The sequence below is a fragment of the Rhinatrema bivittatum genome, unplaced genomic scaffold, assembly GCF_901001135.1.
Source record: "Rhinatrema bivittatum unplaced genomic scaffold, aRhiBiv1.1, whole genome shotgun sequence".
Classification (NCBI taxonomy): Eukaryota; Metazoa; Chordata; class Amphibia; order Gymnophiona; family Rhinatrematidae; genus Rhinatrema; species Rhinatrema bivittatum.
In genome coordinates, this window is record NW_021820703.1 from 201,493 (window position 1) to 225,465 (window position 23,973).

General features: G+C 41.0%; 1 protein-coding gene across 1 annotated transcript in view; it reads right to left on the reverse strand.

The window, feature by feature from the left end:
- Positions 1–23,973, reverse strand: part of LOC115081975 (membrane-associated guanylate kinase, WW and PDZ domain-containing protein 1-like) — a 249,399-nt gene that overhangs the window by 162,587 nt on the left and 62,839 nt on the right.

Below are 23,973 nucleotides of genomic sequence, written 5' to 3' on the forward strand. Positions count from 1 at the left end.
TATTGCACTATTCCCCTTTCAAAAGGAAATAATAAAGAAAGTAAATGACAAATGGGTAAAATATGCAGCTAAGGACTCTTTTCTGTCCTGGCCTGTAGAGGGCTCTTTACAGCCTAGTCGATTGTCCCCCCTCCTACAATTTCTGCAAGTTAAAAAACAAAATAAGGTTGCTAGTCTAGAGAAACATTTACATATTTGGAAACTTTTTTCCTTAACATCAGATGTGTATTATGTTGAGACAGATATAAAGAAGGGAGTAAAAATAAAACAAGAAATAGTGAAAGACCACCCAGAGTTACAAAAGAATGGTCCTCTGGACCAACTTGTTGATCCTCAGGCCCACCCGCCACCATATGTAATGACTTGTCCAAATTTAAAGGCAGGAGACGAGGATGGTTTTACTTTTCCAACCCCTGCCGGGTATAGGCCCCTATACAGCGAGACCAGTGAGACACCAAGTGCTCCATTATATCCAAGCCTGGATACACAAAAAGAGAGCATGTACAAACCTGAACAAGGGGTATTGAACAAATTAATAGATGACAAATCTAAAATGCCAACTCCGATGGGATATGGCTCTTTACTAGAGACTCAACCGTCATCACCTATTCCTAGCCGTGGTATAGAACATGGACAGGATACTGAAAAGAGGAATGAGTTTGAGATTAAAGGAAGAGTACATTTAACAGCAGTACAGGAAGAAAAGGAATCCCGAGAGCAAGTAGAGCAGGTAGATAAAGTAGACCAGGGTAAAACCCCGGTAAAGGGACCTTTACAAGATGAGGGAGAGAAAGATGTAGCAATAATCACATGGGTGCTTGATTATTTAACAGGTTACAGTAAAAGTAAATATGGTAGACCATGGTGGGAGGTGATCACACAAGAGTGTGAAAAACTGCAGTGTCGCATCCCGTGTTCAAATGTTGGGCCTGTGAACACGAAGCAAGTCGATGACTTGATGTCGACTCTTTTGGTTCATTGTGCTGACTCTATTCACCATGACTTCATGGTCAAAGGATGTGAAGTCTGGGGTGAAGCATTGTTAGAATATGAATCAACTACGCCTTTTACTAGATTCAAAAAACAAAGGCAGAATGCTGGGCAGAAAGCTTGTGTATTACAACACAAAGATTCACGAGATAGAGTATTACAACAACCTGTTTTCATAAGAACAAATGCCCAGAATCAACCGGAAGCTACATATAAGCCATATAGCCCCACCGACATCAGTACCATCATTCAGAAATTACCAAGTATTCATAAAGGAGCTAGAATGTGGCTAGAAGCTGTAGATACAAATACAGCAGGGACACAACTGGCCATCGGTGATTTTAAAGCATTATGTGCAGCCAGTGGTATAAACTTATCTCAACTGTCCGTAGTTAGTGTATGCCCTGGATTACTTACCTCTGCTGTGGATGGGAACCCTTTTCAAGGTCGTGATAGAATAAATTTAGCAAAAGCTTTGGATACTTTATACCCAACTACAATTGATTTCACAGCCATAACAGCAGGAAAATGGGATGGTAGTGGTGATTTTTCTGCACATTTGACAAAATGCATGGACACGTATAAAGCACAAACTGGGCAGGATGCTGATGTCCAGCCTAATATTCCTGTGTTTTTACATTTATTTTACGCTACTTTACCAGCAAACATGCAGACAAATTTGAATAATGTTGTGGCTTTATCTACACTCGATAGCTTTCTTTGTAACTGGGATGAGCCAAACACAGAATCCTTTGTAAAGTGGGCATTTATGTTCATATGGGTTTAGTCAGAACAGCACTGGTAATCTTTAAGTGCGAGTTCCAGTTGATTTGATATGCTTTTTTTGCTACAGAACCTGCTACTTCCAAGAATGCAACTTGTTCCTGATTTCAACTTCTGATCTACGAATCTAGCTTCTTGACTAAACCTGCTTCCTTGCAAACTTATTCCTGACTCCAGTTCCTGGCCTTTAAGTTCAGCTTCCTGCTCAAGTGTGCTTCCATGTAAACTTGTTCTTGACTTGAGTACTTGGCCTGCTGCTCTAGTTCTAGTTCAAGCCTGCTTCCTTGTAAATCCATTCCTGAATCCAGTCCCTGACAAGTGACTGCAGCTTACTACTCAAGTCCACCACTGTTCCTGCTTGTAATTCACCAGATTCCTGAGCTGGTTCTAGTCTGTCCTAGGCCTGGCCCAAGCACCTAACACTTAGTGCTTCACCCTGCCCAAGCTGATAACCAGAGGGCAGGAATGTGACACTAGGCATGCATCATTATTTTGAATCTTAAAACAACTGGCTTAGACAATGGCTTGGAGGGCTGAGTTAATGTCAGCGCATGAAAACATGGCACCAAAGAGGAGACATTTATGGGTGGACCTCTCTAGGAACACACTGGGGGGGTCAAAGGACTTAATGCTCAAATCTTGGTATAGACAGTTCATCAAGCAAGAATTGGTGTTATTCTTCTCTTCTACTCTGTCAAACAATGTAAATAATAACAATAAGTTAGACCTCCCAGAAAACTATACATTCAGAAAGCACCTTTTGAAGGACAACTTGAAAGCTACAGGTTGACCCTAGAAAGATAAGTTCAGAGAAGCCTCATCTTAAGCTCACTAGCAAGGAAGACACAAAACTTGTCCTACTGGGTCTGAACCACTCTGAGTGACATCCTGGAACAAATTTCTCAGTTATTAACATCATGGTCCCTTCAAGGAAGATATGACACACTTTATGATGGGCATTTTTTATGCATACATGGAACAGAATTTGGAGCTACTGGCCTGCTTCTGATATGGTGTGAAAAACTACTGATGCAAAATAAAAAAAGGAAAAATATTTTTCTTCAGGGAAAAGATGCCTAAAGGATATTGTAGGCCCATCCAATGGCCTATTTCCTTATGAAAAGAATTGTGTCTGTGTGAGGCTTAATTTGGCAGAAAAGTTGAAAAACATTATGAGGTTAATATTCAAAATGCATACAGCGTGATTTAGCCATGCACTGGTAGTGTATGTGAGTTTTTAATTATTCAATATTTTATTTATCATCTGTTTCTGAAATATTTTTAGTATGTTTTTACTATTATGATTATGTATTTAATATATTTCTTGATTTTGTTTGAAGTTTGAGGAATGGTAATGGTTTTAGTTTTCTATTGTCGCACTGTATAGAGAGTCTGGCTTCTTGTGGTTTCCATTCTATATTTGGTGAGGGTATGTTTATGTTCCCCATATGTGACTGAGGTGAGGTATTCTGTTTTAGGGCTTTTGGAGAGTCAAGCCCACTCACAACACACATTACACTAGGCTATAACGGTTTGCTAGGGCACCTAATTCCCTTGCACCAGCCATATGTTCTGGAGGGGTGGGTGTCAGTTTTTAAAGTTTGTATCACTGAAGGGAGCTGGGCTTTTTTTAGTGGGCACAGGATAAACAATGAATGTACGAGGGTGGGGGGTAAGCATAGTAATTGTTCACACAGGGCAGCAAAAAAGCTTGCACCGGCCCTGTGCACACAATGCTCAAGATGAGGTCACTCCATGCAGCAATACAGAGGTATTATGATAAATTAGTAAATGAATGAAATTGCTGCTAAAGCAAAGGTTGGTACAGTTTCTGGAATCCAGTGGATTACAGGAGCCGAGGCAGCATGGCTTTATCAAAGGTAGGGTCTTGTCAGATGAATCTAATTAATTTCTTTAACTGGGTGACCAGAGTTTTGGATCAGGGGAGAGTACTACATGTTGTATACTTGGATTTCAGTAAATCCCTTTAATATGGTTCCAGAAAGGCAACTGATGAATAACTTGAGCGTCCTTGTTATGGTCCATAAAGTGACTAACTGGATTAGAAATTGGCTGAGTGGGAGGCGACAAAGGGTAATGATAAATGGAGTTTACTATAAGGAGAGAGGTTACAAATGATGTGCTGCAGGGATCAGTCCTTGGACCATTTCTTTTCAACATTTTTATAAGCTATATTGTAGAAGGACTATTGAGAAAGGTTTATCTTTTTGTGGATGATACCAAAATCTGCAACAGGTTAGACACCCAGGAAGGAATGGAAAACAGGAGGAAGGATATAGTAAAGCTTGAGGAATGGTTTAAAGCTTGGCAGCGAAGATTTAATACTAAAAAATGCAATCATGCATTTGGATAACAAAATCCCAAAGGAGTGGTACGATATAAGGGATGAAACACTGCTAAGCATGAAACAAAAACAGGATCTGGGGTGATCATATCTGATATTTCAAGGTGGATAAGTTGATGACAAAAGCCAGAAAGATGCTTGGCTGCATTGAGAGAGAGAAAAAAGGTGATATTGCCCCAGTATAATTCACTAATGAGACCTGAATTGGAATACTGTGTACAATTCTGGAGTCTGCACCTGAATGGATTCAGTCTAGAAGGTGGCTACTAAAATGATCTATGGCCTTCTTTATAAAGCATATGGGAACAGACAGAGATCTAAACATGCATTCCCTAGAGGAAATACAAAAATTAATGAATCCACAAATACCAGGAAATAAATGATATCGACAACTAATAAACAATTCCTGAAATGAATAGGGGGTGGGAAGCTCACAGAGACCTCATATATTAAATGCCCAATGGCTAATATATTATATATATATATATATATATATATATAATGGCTCACAGAGACCTCATATATTAAATGCCCAATGCCCAATGCCCCTTCGTGCAGCCCCCAGAGCAGCCCGTCACCACGCCACACACGCCAGCGGTCTCAACAGCTCAACCCAGCGAACACCAACTAATACTATCGCAGACTAAGGAGACGGCAACTTCTCAGGGACACCAGACCATACTCCAAGACAAACCCTAAACCAAAACTCGAACCAAGAGTACACGGAGTACTGTCCCACAACCTTATAAAGGACCAAACGAGCATAATCATCGCTCTCCAGCGCTGTACTCAAATTCATCTTCACCAGCGGATACTCCTTTCAGTCCAAACATTCTTCGTTCACCCATCCCTCATCAGAATCCCACCAAAGCGACTTCTCCATATAGATTGCCTTCAGGACCCTCCACCTTTCTTCTAAGACTATTTCTTCATCTTCAACTCTACCAGCCTTACCCCTGAAGAAATGATAACACAACACATCCCTATCAGATACCACCGCCAACTCCGCAACATGCCTCACGTGCAAGAATCTCCGGCAAGAACTCCTAGGTCCCTCATCCCAATCATGATCACGCCACTGACACAGTTCCTAGGGCTAACCTTGCTCTCTGTAACCTTAATCAACGCCCAATCTCTGACAAAAAAGACTCATATCCTCAACGACTATCTCTTGGACAGTAACCCTGACTTCTGTGCCATAACAGAAACATGGCTAAAAAACACTGACATAGCATTAATCAACCAATTACCCACGCACAAATACGACTTCTTCTCAATTCACAGACACAAAAAACGAGGCGGCGGCTTATTACTAGCTTCCAAGAAAGAATTCAGACTAACATCGCACACAATCAAGTCAGAATCCAAAATAGAATTGGGATTATTCAAATCAAACCAACTGCAGATACTCTTAGTATATGCCCCTCCAGGAGTACTAGAAGCAGACGCCTCCCCCCTTATCGAAGCCATCATGAAGCACATCAACTCAGACTTTCCTACTATAATCATGGGAGATTTTAACCTCCACATCGATGCCGCCCACTACTCAGCCAATTGTGAAACACTCCTCACCGCCATCAGTGCATTGGGATTCACCCAGATTATCAACAAGCCAACACACAAGGCAGGACATACTCTGGATCTTATTTTCATCAACTCCAATTTCTCCTGCACTATGGAACCCACATGTTCCCCGATCCCCTGGTCAGATCACTTCTTGATAACAACCACCCTCTCCATAAAAAAACAATCACACGCCACGCAGCACCTCTCCACCATCCACTTCAGGAAACCGTGTGCCTCAGACATACTCAGCGAACAGCTCACCAAGGAACTTACACACCTGGATTTATCTAACCCCAACTCAGCTGTGCTCTCCTGGCACAAGATCACTGAAGCAGTAGCAAACAAACTATGCCCAGCAGTCTCCAAAGTAATTAATCCAACAAAAAAAGGAAATTAACCTTGGTTCTCCAGCGAACTCAAACAGAAAAAACAAGAACTACGACACAAAGAAAACAGTTGGCGCAAAGCCCCCAACCCATCTACCCTATCATCTTACAAAGGAACTCTACATCTATACAGGACATTAATTCTAAAAGCAAAAAAAGAATACTACGCTAAAAAAATCCACGATCTCCAATATGACGCAAAGGCTCTCTTTTCATATGTTGCACAAATCACAAAGCCACTACCGCCAACGATCCCTGACGAACAGGCTCAATCTAAAGCAAATGAACTAGCCATATTCTTTCAGCAGAAGATTACAAATACTCTAGCACTCCTTTCAACCAAGACCATACCGCCCACTCCAGTCAGCAACTTACACACACCTAAGGGAGTCAAATTGGACAACTTCGAATTAACCTCCACCAAAGAGATCGAATCCATCCTTAAAAAGCAGAAACCATCCAGCCACCCTGCAGACAGTATTCCTTCCAAACTACTGCTACTTATTCCAAACACAATCTCTGGAGCGCTGACCAACATCATTAACTGCTGCTTAAGTCAAGGAATGTACCCAGATAGTCTAAAAAACGCAGCCCTTAAACCCCTCCTGAAGAAACACAACCTGGACCCTAGCGAATTAGCCAATTTCCGCCCCATCTCCAATCTTACTTTTTTAGCCAAACTTACTGAGAAACTAGTAAACACCCAGCTCTCAGATTACCTAGAAGATCACAACTTTCTGTACCCTTCCCAATATGGTTTCCGCAAATCACGCAACACGGAAACCCTTCTCATTTCTCTAACAGACCATATTATTATGGAGCTGGACAAAGGCCACTCCTTTCTTCTAATCCTCCTTGACATCTCGGCGGCTTTCGACACCGTCAACCACTCCATCCTCCTGAATCGCCTTTCAGACATAGGCATTTCCGGAACAGCCCACAGCTGGTTCAAGTCTTTCCTTAGTAATAGAAGCTTTAAAGTCAAGATTAACAATAAAGAATCACCGTCGACAAATTCTTCCCGTGGTGTACCGCAAGGATCATCACTATCTCCCACTCTATTCAACGTCTACCTCCTCCCCCTCTGCCAGCTGTTAACTAGTCTCAATTTAATTCACTACATTTACGCCGATGACATGCAGATTCTGATTCCCATAACAGAATCAATTACCAAATCGCTCTCGCTCTGGAACAACTGCCTACAATCTATCACCAGTCTCCTCAGCAGTCTTAACTTAGTTCTCAACGCCTCAAAGACCGAATTAGTCCTCATCTCCTCCAACCAAGACAACCTCACTCCACAGAAACAACGCAACTCACACCACAACTCCCATCTCACCCATACTCATGTAAGAGATCTCGGGGTCATATTAGACAACCGCCTCAATCTAAAGAATATGATCAACACCACAACCAAAGACTGCTTCCACAGACTACAGGTATTAAAAAGACTCAAACCTCTCCTATTTTTCCATGATTTCAGGACAGTGCTCCAATCCTTAATATTTGCCAAAATAGACTACTGCAGCGCTCTCCTCACAGGCCTTCCCAGCTCAACCACCAAGCCGCTACAGATGATACAGAACGCCACGGCCAGAATTTTGACCAACACCAACCGGAGAGAACATATTACTCCCATCCTCCGAAACCTACACTGGTTACCAGTCAACTTCAGAGTCCTACACAAATCACTCACTCTAATACATAAATCCGTCCATAATCACCTTCACCTCGATCTCGAAATCCCTTTCAAACTCCATACTTCCAACAGACCGATTAGAGAAAACTACAAAGGAGCACTACAACCCCCCACAACCAAAGCCACGCGCCTCATTTCCACCAAAGACCGAGCATTCTCAATAGCAGGACCAGCCATCTGGAACAACCTCCCAGCAGATCTCAGGCTGGAACCCTGCCTACTAACATTTAAGAAAAAACTCAAGACCTGGTTGTTCCGCCAAGCCTTCCCAGACCCTTCAGACACACATTAGACGACAAACCAGCTCATGAGCAACGGAACTTCGATCCCCCTCTAAATACTACACAAGCATCAGCACTTTCATAATAGCCCAACTAGCACTAGCACGGACTTTTAGGTCTTAGTTTCTTAATTTACTACCCTCTTAAGCCTTTCTTTCCAGCTGTTTAAGCTTCCAAGTTTTGCAGTCCTTGTTAAATGTAACTTTGTTTCTCCTGATTATAATAAGTTGTTTATGTTTACTGTTTTTATGTCCCTGTTCGATGTAAACCGACCTGATAAGGTATTTAACCTTGAAGGTCGGTATAGAAAAATGCTAAATAAAAAAAATAAAAAAAATAAAAGCTTATAGTAGCGCAAGCTTTTCTTTGTTTGTAATCATTGGTCTCAATGAGCTGTTTATGAAGGGCGCTATATAATGTATAGCTGTCCCGATGCACTTGAAGACTCAAATTGTACTGAAAAGCTGTACTTAACTTGCAACTATGTCCGGCGTCAAGATCAGAGTGCTGATAGTAAGAATGGTAAAGTGGTGAAGTCCGACTTTGTTCCGACACGACGTGTTTCGGAAGAAACCTCCTTCCTCAGGGGGTCGGGCACCGCTATTATCTGCTTCTATCGCTGTCCGGAGATGCTTGACATTGTGTGTATATTAAGTGCTGACTTAAATTGCTGCGCCCAAAGGCGTCTCTGTGTGACTTTGTAACGATGCTGAAGCGTAGTCTTTTTGTGGATGATACCGTGATCATCCACAAATCATCTATCGGCCATGAATCATCTATCGGCTGCCGATAGATGATTCACGGCCCAGCGATTGACTACACTTCAGCATCGTTACAAAGTCACACAGACACGCCTTTGGGCGCAGCAATTTAAGTCAGCACTTAATATACACACAATGTCAAGCATCTCCGGACAGCGATAGAAGCAGATAATAGCGGTGCCCGACCCCCTGAGGAAGGAGGTTTCCTCCGAAACACGTCGTGGCGGAACAAAGTCGGACTTCACCACTTTACCATTCTTACTATCAGCACTCTGATCTTGACGCCGGACATAGTTGCAAGTTAAGTACAGCTTTTCAGTACAATTTGAGTCTTCAAGTGCATCGGGACAGCTATACATTATATAGCGCCCTTCATAAACAGCTCAATGAGACCAATGATTACAAACAAAGAAAAGCTTGCACTACTATAAGCTTTTACTAGCCTAGCCATTGGGCATTTAATATATGAGGTCTCTGTGAGCTTCCCACCCCCTATTCATTTCAGGAATTGTTTATTAGTTGTCGATATCATTTATTCCCTAGAGGAAAGGCAGGATAGGGGAGATATATGATAGACACATTTAAATAACTCTGAGATATTAAAGCACGAGGTGGGTCTCTTGCAATAGAAAGGAGGCGCTGGAACAAGGGAGTCATGGGAAGAGTGTGAAAACGGATAAACTCAGGAATAACCTAAGGCAATATTTCTTTAACAGAGATGGTGGTGGATGCATGAAACAGCCCCCCAGTGGAGGAGGTGGAGACAAGGACACTATCTAGATTCAAGAAAGCACAGGGATAAGAACAAGGGATTTCTGACAGAGTGGTAGGGACTACAGAAAGTAGTTGTAGATGGCAAAAAAGATAGGCCATATGATCTATTTCTGCTGTCATATTTCTATGTTTCATTACCAGAAATCTCTGGAAAGTATGCTCCACTTAGTGCTATTTGTGGTCAAGAGACTCACTATATGTGAGACATTGTGTACCTGCATGTCTTGATAAAAGCTGTTAGGCAAAAAATAAAATAAAATACATAAAAAGTAAATAAATCTAAGAAAAAAACTAAAAAGAATATTTATCTATATAAATGGTACAAATTAACATTTAAAAAAAATGAGGATCATGCAGCAATATATATGCAGAAAATGGCTATTTCCAAATACAGTGTTCATATTAGACTCCTTTACCCTGATGCATATTTATTACTAAAGTGCATGGTGACAGAAGAGAGACAGGCTCTAGTTTTATGATTAGTTATGAATGAAAATCTATAAAATTGTAACTGCATAGCTCCCTCCTAGAATTATTTATAATTATTATTTGATCTAGCTCATCAGGCTTCCAAGAAGGTATTGGGGTAACCTGCACGGAGTGGTTACGACTAACAGAAATAGTACGGCTGCACTGGGTTTTCAAGAAGGCTCTGGGATAACTGCATGGAGTGACTATGGTTAAAGCCCGAAATTCTATGAGCATGGGACAATGGTTTCACTAGTTTTGCTGGCTATGTGGATTATTAGAAAACTGGATAAGAAGACATAATAATTGATGTGGGTATTGGATTTAATGCTCATGTTGTAAGAAACATAAAGGAAATTGATAAGGCCTGAAGTGGCCCCCCAGTGGAGGACAATATTTTAATAGATTCTGGGCATGCTTTGGATTGATATGGAAGGTAGAATTAGGTTGTATATTAGAAGCTTTATGCTCATCTACCCAAATGGAAGAATCTCAACTGGGGAGACTGGATGGGCTAATTTGGTCTTTTTCTGCCATTATTTACTATGTTATTTTGTATCTTCTTATTAAAGTGCTTTGTGCATATTTGCATGTTCTGGAAAGAAAAAAATGTATATTATGATTCTGATTTGTGTTTTTTTTAAAATATCTAATTACAAAACTAGTTTAATATCTGCAAACATTAGAGATGTGCAGTCATTTGAAACAAATGGATAAAACATAACAAATGTGCCCATATTAGTTTCATTTGTGCCCCTTCAAAATGAATGGAGGATTTCTATGAATGGAACATTTTTGTCCCTTTGTTTGTTTCCCATTCATTTTTAATGGCCCATTGAAGTGTATGGCTGTGTACTGCTGATAAAAAAAAAAAAGATAGGTTACCATAGCAACCAGTTCTTGCCTGTGTGGCCTCATCACCTTGTCAAAGCCAAGGCAGGACAAATTGGCAAGGAGACTAGCCACAGAACAAATCACAGTACAGCATCTTATTAACTAGCCTATAGCTGCTATCTGGATTAAATAATGCTGATGTTTTTCCTCTGTAAAGTCTGAGCATATGCAAAAAGCAATCTATATTTCCCTCCTAGGTCTTCACAGAGAAGGACGTACTTGGAGAAGCTCTCAGAGTTTTCAAAAAGCTTACCTTTTGGATTTGGCTCTGGTAAAGGGCTGCTTCTAATCTCTGTGCTGAAGTGGTCTTACACACTGTGCCAGGAAGAGAGGCAGTGCACTACTGCTGATTTTGGCTTTTCTCTTCACTGAGGGAGATTCCGATTGGGAGATAGTGTGGAGATTGCAGTTTTGGCAGTGCTAGTGATATTTTTGTCTCTGGACAGTTAGGTGAACACAGCACATCCAGAGACCCTCATGGGTCTTGGTGCTACATGCCTACCTGCCATACCCCTTCTGTACTACCTTAGGGGTCTTGCTGCTACCACTCTACCTACCTGCCATGCCCTTTATGTACCACCTTAGGTGGCTTCCTGCCACATTCCTACCTGCGATGCCTCTTACGTACCATTTTAGAGGTCTGTTACTACCACTTTGCCTATCTGCCATATTCCAGATGTACCAACTGAGGGGTCTTGATGCCACTGTTCTGCCTACCTGTCATTCCCCTTATGTATCACCTTAGAGTTCTTGCTGCCACATGCCTACCTGCCATGCCCCAGATGTACCACCTTAGGGGTCTTGCTACCACTCTGCTTACCTGCCATTCCCCTTATATGTATCACCTTAGTAGTCTTGCTAACACATTCCTACCTGCCATGCCCCTTAATCACCTAGGGGTGTTGCTGCCTTCCTGCCATACCCTTTATATACCAACTTAATGGTCATGCTTCTACTGCTCTACCTACCTGCCATGCACCAGATGTAGCACCTTAGGGATCCTGTTGCAACTGCTCGGCCTACCTGCCAAGTCTATTATGAACCAGCATGGAAAGTTTTGGTGCCTCTGTGCTATTTGCATCTCAGCCTAGTTCTCTCACCCTGTTTGTTTGTTGACTATACTGGGGTGTTTTGAAACCAGGAAATAAAATGTGAAAAAGAAAAAAAATATATATATTTTTTGGTTCTCTACCTTACTGATTTGTTGTATATCTCTAGGATCCCAGCCTAGTTCACCCACCCTCCTCTTTCTTGGCTGTACTGGTTGTATTGCCCCTAAAAACCCTCATTCAAAAGGAAGAAATACAGGTACAAGAGAAGAGATGTTCAGCAGAGACTTTTCACATTTTCTGAATGTGATAAAATTTCAACAAGAAGAAAGAACTAACACTTCACCAGAAAAACAATAAAGGTAAGAGACAGTGTTCAGCTACAGAATATGGGAAAAGCTTTAATAAAGCAAACCTCACAAATTACCAGGAAAGACACACTGATTAGTGATGATTTATATATTCTGATTGTGAAAAAAAGTTCCAATCAGGAAGCAAATTTGACAAGAAAACCAAAATTCCACCTAGCAGCAAGATCAATTTCAAGTAGAGAATGTAATAAAAGTTTATGTCACAAAAGTGAAATTGATGACAAATAATTCTCTTGTACTAAATCTGACAAGTTGAAAGTGCTTCAAATGGAAGACAGACATCTCTCATGCCACTCTGCTTTGCTGCTATATCCCTCATGCTACATCTTGGGTTGTTCTTTCTGCCACTGGAAATTGCTGCCATACAGCAGACTCTACACCTGGGGTTGTTCTTGCTACTGTGGGGGGGCTGCTTTGCACCTTTCATTGTGCCTTGGTATGTTGATGCCACTCTTTGATCTGCTTGGTCCTTTTATCTTTACCCTTTTATTTTGGCTATCTTTTCTGCTTCGTTTTGCCTTCATTGTGCCCTAGGATGCTGATGCCATTATTGGTGCCACTTTGCTTTTTGTGCTGCCTTTGAAGGTTCATGCCACTGTTGTTGGTGCCAACTTTTGAAACCTTGGGGTGTTTTTCCCACTGCTCCTGTGATGGTGCTTGGAGAATTTCCCTTTACGATACCTTAGACTATTCATATAATTTCTTATGTAATGTTGATAGGGTTTTGATGGGTTGGCATGTCTTCATCCTTCTGATGTCCATCCACAACTTTTATTAGAATTGATGGTAAAACCCTAATTTTGAAGCTCAAAATAGGCTGCAGTGCTTCTGCCATAGACTTTAATGGTATAGAAATGAACAAATAAAACAAACAAATGAAAACGTTTTGTTGTTTTAAACTAATGATCAGAATGGAAGTGACCTATGAAACAAATGAATGAACCCAAACAAAAATGTTTCCTCTGCACACCCCTGGAAAACATTAGGGCTGACTGACATATCTCAAATTAGGGAAGCTGGTGAGGTTTGTAATTTTCTTTCATTACATAACACAGAGTTTAGAAACAGTGATAAATGTCGAGAGCTATACTTCAGCATTAAAAAAATAAAAAACAAATCCAAGACGTTTATCAGGATCATAGCAATGATGGAAAATAAAAACATGGCCTTTGAGAGGAAGGGAATAAAAAGCACATTGTATATGATACAAATTTGGGCAGGCAGTAAATAAAATACTAAAGTCAACTGTAACCCTAGATGTTACCAACAAGAAACAGAGATCTATATATTTTCTGAGTGTAAGTGAGCAGCTCTAAATAATTAATACTAATGGCCATTAATGCTCTTGGCAATAAAAGTACATGGAGACCAATAAAAAGGACAAAAGTCCTATGCATCGTGAAATCACACATGGACAAGGAATATGATAAAGCAATAGGAGATTAAGATAAGTATACTTGGATTTTTTTTTTTTTAAACAGACTTCCTAGTTTTATTGTGCTGCTTTAGAAAGCCAGCTGTTTGTCTTGCCATGTAATCATATATTCAAACAGGCCTGCAAAACCATATTAAAGAAAAGGCTTAGAGATAAACATCTAAATAGTTACATTTCTGTCATCTGTGATTAAAATATATGTGTTATTTTCTTTAACCTTTGAATAAAATCAACTCTTTCTTCCTAAGGCTCACTAAAAAATATTTTTTTGTATTTTGTTGGCTGTCTGCAAAATATTAAAAAGTTAGTTGATTTCTGGCAAGATATAATGCAACAACACTTTTCAGTGATATTTCTTGAATATTTTTGCATATAAAATCAAGTGCAGCTGCAAGATGTGTTTTAAGAGTTTTAGAAAAATCTCATAACTGATACAAAATAAAAGTGATACACAAAAAGAACCTCTGAAATTGTGAGAGGGAGTATTATATTGAAACCTTGGTTCTATGGGCAATATTCAGTCAATGCTTAGTATCTTGACATTAGCATATATGGAAGATTTATTTTTATTATGCAATATGTATTACTAGACTGAAACAATACATTCCCAGATCATTTCGATTAAAAGATACCCCCTTATTAAAGAATTGAAAATACTTCTATTTCCTTCAAGAAAAGATGCAATTTTAAAACAAAAATAAATTTGTATATAAAAAGAAATGCAGTCATTGGAAATTCTCTTCTAGTGATTTTAATTAATATTATTGTCTGTACAGGATTCTTTAAAACCAGATCTTAATGGCTTAATTCTTTTTTTTTTTTACCTAGTATTTCCACCTTTCTCCTATTACTTCCAGCTTAATCAGAGCCAATGCTAGGATCTTGGCGTCATGAGCCTTCATTTACAATTGTCCAAGGATTTTCACTCTATAAAAGACCTTGCTTCCCACTGTTTCTAGTTTGGTCATTGCAATAAACGTAATGAGGATGGGAGGCATGAAACAGGGCTCCACCTGGAACCTTGTATCATGGGCTCTAAATCTAACCACCAGGTGTTAAACTTATTCTTAACCAATAACCACAACCTCTCCCCTTCCTCCACCAGGGGCTGTGAACACTGCCTCAACAGCATCCCTAGCCTTAGCTGAATCAAGGTACAGAATACCCAACATGAAAATCAAACCAGGGTCCCTCTGCATGGCAGAATGGTCACCGGACAGGCCTCATGACATAATTCTAGTTCTTACATAAGCCTGATTTTAGCAGTTTGAGTGATTAATAATCCAATCCTTCTCATGCCAACAAAACAGTATGATTTATCTCTCGAGGAGAAAAGATTATGCTCAAGATGTGGTCAAAATTAGAGAAGACAAGAATGCCACCAAAAAACACTCAAAAATTATACAGCAAATTTCTAATGATGGAGATAAAATTTCTCAGTTCTGTATAATCCAATAATTTTATTTAGAACAGACATTCATTATTACACTTCAGTTAATTGATTATGAGGGCAATTTTAAAACTCGAGATGCTTGCAAACACTATACTGGAGTAGCTGTGATTGCAGGTCCTTAGTGAGTAATATCTAAGTCATAAATCTAGAACCAAGTTAGTAGTGAATCCTATATTTTTTCTTCATGAGGTAATGATTTTCTAAACCTCAACGTGATACCTGCTCTTTCATATGCATAAGGATGCTGCAATGTTATTGATCTCTTGGTTTTTAGCAGGAGCTAGATTTATGCTAAGAGCTGAGTAATAGACATCTCATTAGATTTTTTCATCCAGAAACAGGCAGGTGTTCAATGAACCTCTACTCAAAACCAACCCAAGTTATGGATTTGTCAATGTGTCACACTAAAGCAGTGTTTCCCAAAAAGTGTGCCTTCAGACCTGACCAGGTAAGCCTTTGAAAAGCCACCACTGCCTGATGCTGAAGTCCAGACCAGCACCTGGGTTTTGCTCTCAGTACCTTGCAGCAAGAAGAGACACCAGTGATGATTCTTAAACATGCAGGAGCTCTTTTCTGAGAACATGTAGTCATGCATGCCCATTCCTTCCCTAAATACAGAATGAGACCTAGGCTGTGGGAGACAACAGGCAACATGCTTGTGCAGCACATATATTACACACAGCATCTCCTCCAGTTCTGACTCCAGAACATCCTCCTTTGAATCCTTTCAGCCTGTCATATCCCCAGACTGAGTGAGATGGGGAGAGCATGTATTGAGTACTAGATGTCACTCAGTTGTGATTTTCTGCTAGGTCACAGACCTGGAACCTTTTTGAACTCACTTCCTTTTCCTCATTGGGGAAAAAAATGGAAAGATGGAAGCTGCTACTGTCCAAGACCCAGTACCTTTTTTTGTTTGTTTGTTTTTTTAATAACACAATTACCACTGATGTGAGAACTGTCAGTCACATGTGGCAGCCAAGGTAACTAACCGAGCCAGCTACCTGCCCTGAACCTCACAATTTTTGTTTTCTTTTGTATAGAGAGGAAGCTGGAGTCTGAGGGTTGGGAGGACTGTTCATAGTGAGGAACTGAAGGGATGGCATAAAAAGTCCATACATAGTGAGGAGCTACAGATCGTGTAAGGGCAGGAGATCATAGGCACTGAGGAATGGAGGGGAGCATTAACATCTACAGAATGAAGAGCTCGGCAGGTAGGCAATGCACCCATGTTAAATGACAGCTGAAAGTGGAGAAAGTGAAGTAGACAGCAACAGAAGGAGAGATAGGAAGCATCCCCAATGTAAGACTCCTTTTCATGTAGCACTGGAGCAAAACTATGGCTGAAGCCAAAGGAAATGTTACTAAAAATGTGCTGAATCTGTGGATAATCTACAAATGCTAGCTGGTTAGGGATGTGCAGCAGGGACGGTTTGTCCCATTCGGTATTCGTATTCTTGGGGAGCCAAATCCGCTGTATCCATTCTCAGGGGACCCCGATCTGTTCATTAGTTACGTATGTATTTGTTTCCCAAAAAATAAAACCCATCCCAACCCTTTAAATGTAATTAACTACAACCCCCCACCCTCCTGACCCTCCCCCCAAGACTTACCAAAAGTCCCTGGTGGTCCAGCGGGAGTACTGGCGCGATCTCCTGCACTCGGGCTGTCGGCTGCCGGTGTTCAAAATGGCACAGATAGCCTCTGCCCTCACTATGTCACAAGGGCTACCGGTGCCATTGGTCAGCCCCTGTCACATGGTAGGAGCACAAGATGGCGCCAGCCGTCCATTGCTCCTACCATGTGACAGGGGCCGACCAATGGCACCAGTAGCCTCTGTGACATAGTGAGGGCAAAGGCTATCGGCGCCATTTTGAACACCGGCAGCCTACAGCCCGAGTGCAGGAGATCGCGCCAGGACCCCCGCTGGACCACCAGGGATTTTTGGTAAGTCTTGGGGGAGTCAGGAGGATGGGGGGGTTTATTCGTTAGCTACGTTGTATTCGTGGGGGTTCGCCATACGTTTCATGACCCCATGAATACAACGAATAGGGACATATACGTTGCAGATTGCCAATATGTCGAAAACGAATGCACACCCCTATAGCTGGTATACATCCTTCAATGCCAGAGAAACCAAGCAGATGGATTTGAAGGAATTAATGAGTACAGGAACAAATTCAGATGTATACGAGTCCTCTCCATGTCCACAATACCTACTCTGTAGAGGCTGATGTGTTAGTCAACATTTTTGCTAACATAAGTATGCCTTGGGCTGGAAAAGTTTGGTAAGCATTAGATTGCAAGATGGAAAGCAGAGGGAGGAGTTTGGGGGAAAAAGGGAGAAAGCAAGATAAGGTGATTCAGGAAAGAAAGCAAGAAGAAAGAGTGAAAGCAAAGCAGAAAAGTGGAAGAGAGAGAAAACAAGTGGTAAGGGAGTAGGATCTGGGCATACCTAGGAACTTTGGGATTCTTCTTACCATAACATTAGACAGGCTTTTGAAACACAATGTTATGGCATTTTATGATATGTAATTTTATTATACAGTGTTGTATTTGTGTGTTTATTGTATTGTGAATTTTTATTTTTGATATTTTAATATATTGTTTTATGTTAATTTTGTGATCCATTTAGCACATATTTAGATATGAACGGAATATAAAAGCCTTTAAATAAATAAATACTAAATAAATTAGTGTGGGTAGGGTTTGGATGTAGGAAATGCATTCACTGTTTTCTGATATATATATAGTACCACCAAATACCACTGTGTTATTGCTAATGCACCATTCCAATAGATAGGTGCAACAAAATAAACAGGAAGAGACCCAGCTTTCTTGTGATATCAGCCTATAGGAAAAGTGCATTTGCATTTTTCACTGCAATTTCTGGCAGTTTTTATGTGCACAAGAAAATGCTGAGTAAATTTCCTTCTCCACACTACACTATCCCCTCCCACCAACTCCCTATGCTATTCTCAGAGGGGGGACTTTTCAAAAGGAGTTACGCATGTAAATGTAACTATTGTAGCAATTTTCAAAAGTCATTTACTTGAGTAAAATGCACGTACATCAGTAAATCCTATGGACAGTTCAATGGCACATATTGTAGCAATTTTCAAAAGCCCACTTACTCGAGTAAATGCTTTATAAATCAGGTCCAGACTGAGAAAACTTCATGCCCCCTAATGTACATAATACATTAGTTGGGGCCTCATTTGGAGCTATTTTAACTGCCATAGCCTTTTAGTATGTCATTGTAGCCATTTAAATTGTTTTTGAAGTAAAAATGATTCTTGTAAGATTAGTGTGAAATTTTGACTGAAAGCCAGGAAATCTATTGTTCTTGTTAAGCAATTAAGTAATTAACATAATATGAATGCAAAATAATTTCTTGGGAATTAACAAGGGACTTAATCTCATGTGTTTACAAAACACCATGGACATATGCTAAGTGCAACAGTCACAAAGCTATTGAATGTTTTAGATCAGATAAAAACCAGTTAATTTTAAAGACATGTCAGTAGAACATGGTTTGAAAATATTTTCCTGTATTTATCCTGGATTGTCTATGTGTTTTGATGAGCCAATAAATATATTTGAACGCTTTCAATTTTATGCTGCAGAGCTATGTACTTTTACTTGCACAGTGTACTTGACATGTATTAATGTAACTAGCCTATGATTGAGCTACATTCTGTATATTATTAAATGTTCTGCAGTACAGTGTTTCTCAACCTTTTCAAATCCAAGGGACACCTACATTAACAAAAATGTTGACTAGCACATCAGCCTCTGCAGAGCAGGTACTGTGGACATGAAGAGGATGCGTACAGATCTGAATTTGTACCTGTACTCAATATCCATTAACTCCCCCATCCCCACTGTTTGGTTTCTCTGGCACTGGAAATGTAATTGCAAGCTGCATTTGTGGATTATTAACAGATTCAGAAAATCTTTCAGTGACACTTCTTTCAGCTTCAGCCACAATTTTACCTCCATGCTCTGGAAAGAGTCTTGCCTTGGGGGCCCCTTCCTCTCTCCTTTTGTTGCCATCTACCTCACTTTCTCCACTTTCAGCTATCATTTAACATGGGTGCATCGCTCTCCTGCCCCAAATTTTCCCTTTGCAGATGCTCTTGCTTCCCTCTGCTCTTCACCACGTAGTATATTCCTTTTTTCTGCTGGTTATTATTTATACACATGCTAGGTTTTCCACGGACTTGTTCCATGATTTGTAAATCTTGAGATCAGACAGCTCTCAGGAATGTATCCAAAATTCTATTTGCTAAGACTCAAACTTAAGAAAGTACCATGCTAAGTGCATTTAATTTTTTATTTTATTTTTTTTTAAACTACAGCCTAGAGGGAGGGATTAAATTACAAACTTATTCTAGTTTGGTGGCTGTCTCTCATCCCCCATACCCATCCTATCCTGTACTATTTCTCTCAGTGTCCGTGTCAAAAATGCATAACACACTGTAGTTGTTTTATATATGAAGGTTAATTTTAAAAGACCAGTGTGTGCCACAACCAGGAGAAAAGCTCACAAGTCAGATCAGCGCCCTCCGCACATATCTCTCGCTATGTGCACAAAACAATTTTCTCAAAAGAGGGGCAGGGAGTGGGCATGGGCATTCCTAGATTTCTTAATGAAACTAGAGCATAAATATGCACACTAGTGTACACTGGAATCCCCTGCCACGTAACTTTACTTCTGTAGCCGCGCGCATGTTATAAAATCAGGAGTCGGTGCACACACTAGTGCACCTCGCGTGCGCCGAGCCCTTGGGGAGACCAGCTGGCTTTCCCTGTTTCCCCCCCCCCCCCACCTTCCCCCTCCCTTCCCCTACCTGTCCCGCCCCCCAGCCCGAAAAACAAAACCCCGCACCTTTGTTTGGCACGTGCCAGCCGAGTGCTGTGCCAGTGCATGATCCCCCAGCCGCTGTGCCGGTGTCCTCAGCCACGCCTCCTGGACCATGCCCGGACCACCCAGCCATGCCCCGGACCACCCCGCCACGCCCCCGGACCGTCTGCCTCGCCCCATCCCACCCCCTGACCACCCATTCAGAAAAGCCCCGGGACATACGCGCGTCCCGGGGCTTTAGGTGCGCTGCTGGGCCTTTTGAAAATAGGCCCGGCGTGCATAGGGTTTTGAAAATCTGCCCCAATGAGTATTTAGTACTGCTCTCTTCCTGTTTTTTAACCAGTTATCAATCCAAAATAAGACATTGCTTCCTATTCCATGACTTGAAATTCTGGAGGAGTCTCTCATGAGGGAATTTTCCAAATGCATTCTAAAAATTCAGATACATTATATTAACTCACTTTTACAGTTGCTGGTAATGCGCGAGTTATTATTGTACTTGCAGCTTGCCAGACAGACCCAGGTGCTTGTTTGACACAGGCTGTGATTATAGAATTAATGTCCTGTGCTTGTCTCCCTAACCAATTTAGATCCTTTCAAATGTATCTGTTTTCTTCTCAGTTCCATCTCTTTGATGCCTATTTTATATCTCCATATTCTCCTTGGGATATCTGACAAGACAATCCTAGCTCAGGGAAATAATGATGTTATCTAAGTCTTTCCTAATTCTTACTATAAACTCAACTTCCTACAGAAAGCAAGGTTATCATCTCCTATGTGAATCAGAACTAGATGTAGGGTTGGTGAAGAAGTGGAAAATCAGTTCTCCCCACTACATTAATGTTGCTATTAATCGATCCAGTTATCACAGAGCTTACAGAAAGACATGGTTTAATGGAAACGAGTCAGCATGGATTTAACCAAGGCAAGTCTTGCTTCACAAATCTGCTTTTTTTTTTTTTTTTTAAAGGGTTAATAAATATGTGGTTAAAGGTGAACCAGTAGATGTAGCGTAAGTGGATTTTCAGAAGGCGTCTGACAAAGTCCCCATGAGAGTCTTCTAAGAAAACTAAAAAGTCATGGGATAGGAAGTGGTGTACTTTTGTGGATTACAAACTGGTTAAAAGACAGGAAACAGAATAGGATTAAATGGTCAATTTTCTCAGTGGAAAACGGTAAACTGTAGAGTGCCTCAGAGATGTGTACTTAGACTGGTGCTTTTCAATATATTTATAAATGATCTGGAAAGGAATATGACGAGTGAAGTAAACACATTTGCAAATTATACAAGATTATTCAGAGTAGTTAAATCACAAGCGAATTGTGCTAAATTGCAGGAGGATGTTGCGAGATTGGAAGATTGGACATCCAAATGGCAGATAAAATTTAATGTGGACACGTGCAAGGTGATGCATATAAGGAAAAATAATTCAAGCGTAGATACATAATGTTAGGTTCCATATAAGGAGCTATCACCCAGGAAAAAGATTCAGGCATCATAGTGGATAACACCTTGAAATAGTCAGCTCAGTGTGCTGTGGCAATCAAAAAAGCAAACAGAATGATAGGAATTACTAGGAAGGGAATGGTGAATAAAACGGAAATGTCATAATGCCTTTGTATTGCTCCATGGTGAGACCGCACCTTGAGTACTGTGTACAATTCTGGTCACCATCTTCCCAAAAAAGGTATAGTTGCGATGGAGAAGGTACAGAGAAGGGCGACCAAAATGATAAAGGGGATGGAGCAGTTCCCCTATGAGGAAAGGCTAAAGAGGTTAGGGCTGCTCAGCTTGAGGAAGAGACAGCTGAGGTGGGATATGATAGAGGTCTTTTAAATCATGAGAGGTCTAGAATGGGTTTATGTGAATCTGTTATTTACTCTTTCGGACAATATAAGGACTAGCGGGCACTCCATCAAGTTAACAAGTAGCATATTTAAAACTAATCAGATAAAATTCTCTCTCACTCAAAGCACAATTAAGCTCTGGAATTTGTTGCCAGAGGATGTGGCTAGTGCAGTTAGTGTAGCTGAGTTCAAAAAAGGTTTGGATAAGTTCTTGCAGGAGAAGTGCATTAACTGCTATTAATCAAGTTGACTTAGGGGTAGATTTTTTAAAAATACGCATGCGCGTCAATGTGCGCGTGCTACCCAGCGCGCACACACGGACGTGCACATATTATATAAATCGGGGCGGCGTGCGATGCATTGCTGCTTTCCTTCAATTCCCTCCAAGTCTGCTCCAATTAAGGAGCGGACTGGGAGGGAACTTCCCTACCCCCTACTGTATTCTCCCTTCCTCTTCCCTTCTCCTCCCCACTCCTAAATTAAAATTTTTTTTATTTTTTACCTTTTTGGCACAACTTACTTCAGTCCCGAGCTGAAGTAAGTTGCGCGCACTGGCAGCCGGCTGGCATGCGAGGCTCCAGGACTGCGAACAATGGCGCTGTCCTGGCCCGCCCCAGCCTCTCCCCACCCAAAACAACCCCCCCCCCCAGCCTGCCCCTTCCAAGAGGCCCGGCATTTGAACATGTCCCGGCCTTTACATGCGTGGCCGGGCCTCTTGGAAGATTCGCCCAGTGCACGTAAGGCCGGAATTTATGTGCGCCGGGCATTTAAAATCTTCCCTTTAGAGAATAGCCATTGCTATTACTGGCATCAGTAGCATGGGATCTGCTTAGTGTTTGGGTACTTGCCAGGTACTTATAGCCTGGATTGGCCACTGTTGGAAACAGGATGCAGGGCTTGATGGACCATTGGTCTGACCCAGTTTGGCAATTTCTTATGTTCTTAACACCATATAGTGCATGTGTACCCTTTAGGTTATAAATCTGAATGTTATTAGCATCTCCTCTTTTAGCTTATTTCTTGGCCCAAAACACAAGAATGGCTACAGATTTAAATTAACATTTGTTGGGTTACTGTGTCTTGTTCAGGCTTAGCCTTTTGCTCTCTGACAGTATCTCTGGCACTATTATCCCACTGCACCAACCTGCACCAGCTCCCTCTATGGGGAATAGTATCTTCATAGCCTGCATTGTTACCAAGTAATGCTTTCACTATCACTTCACTTTTTTGGAATCTAAGAAGCCTCTGTATTTATCCCATGCCTTCTTGAAGTCTGTTATCATTCATACTTCCTGATGTTGTTCCTGAGTCTACCCCCTTGTGAGACAGCAATGGTTTCAGTTTATGTAGTACGCGCAGTTTAGCATAGCCTGATTTGATTAATTTATTTACATGCTTTTACATTGTTAGGTTCTCGTTGATTTGTATTCCTAAGTCCCGCACTTGGTCTGAGAGTGTAATATTGAAGTTATGCAGGACTAGTGTCTGCGAAGTCACTATAGGTGGGTTTCTTCTTAACAGAATGATTTCAGTTTTTTGTGTGTTTAGAGTTAGTTTGAGTTTGAATAGTTCATGTTGTATAGTCTTCATGGGTGTTACAAGAGTCAGTATTGTATTTTCAATGGAGATGGTGCACGGTATGTAGAATTGAATGTCATCGGCGAATAGGTAGAAGGTGATTCCTAGATCAGATAGTAATTTACATAGGGGAAAGCATGTAGATGTTGAATAAAGTTTCAAATAGTGCTGAACCCTGGGGGACACCTGCCTCGATCGGGAAGGTGACAGACATATGGTTGCCCAGTTTGACTTGGAATGTCTTTTTTGTTAGGAAAGAGCTGAATCACTTGAACACATCGTAATCAATTCTGATTTTTCTCAGCTGATGGCATAGAAGGGTATGGTCAACAGTGTCAAAGGCTGCTGTTAGGTCAATTAGTACCAGGGTATAAGATTCATCATTGTTAAATCCCCGTAATATGG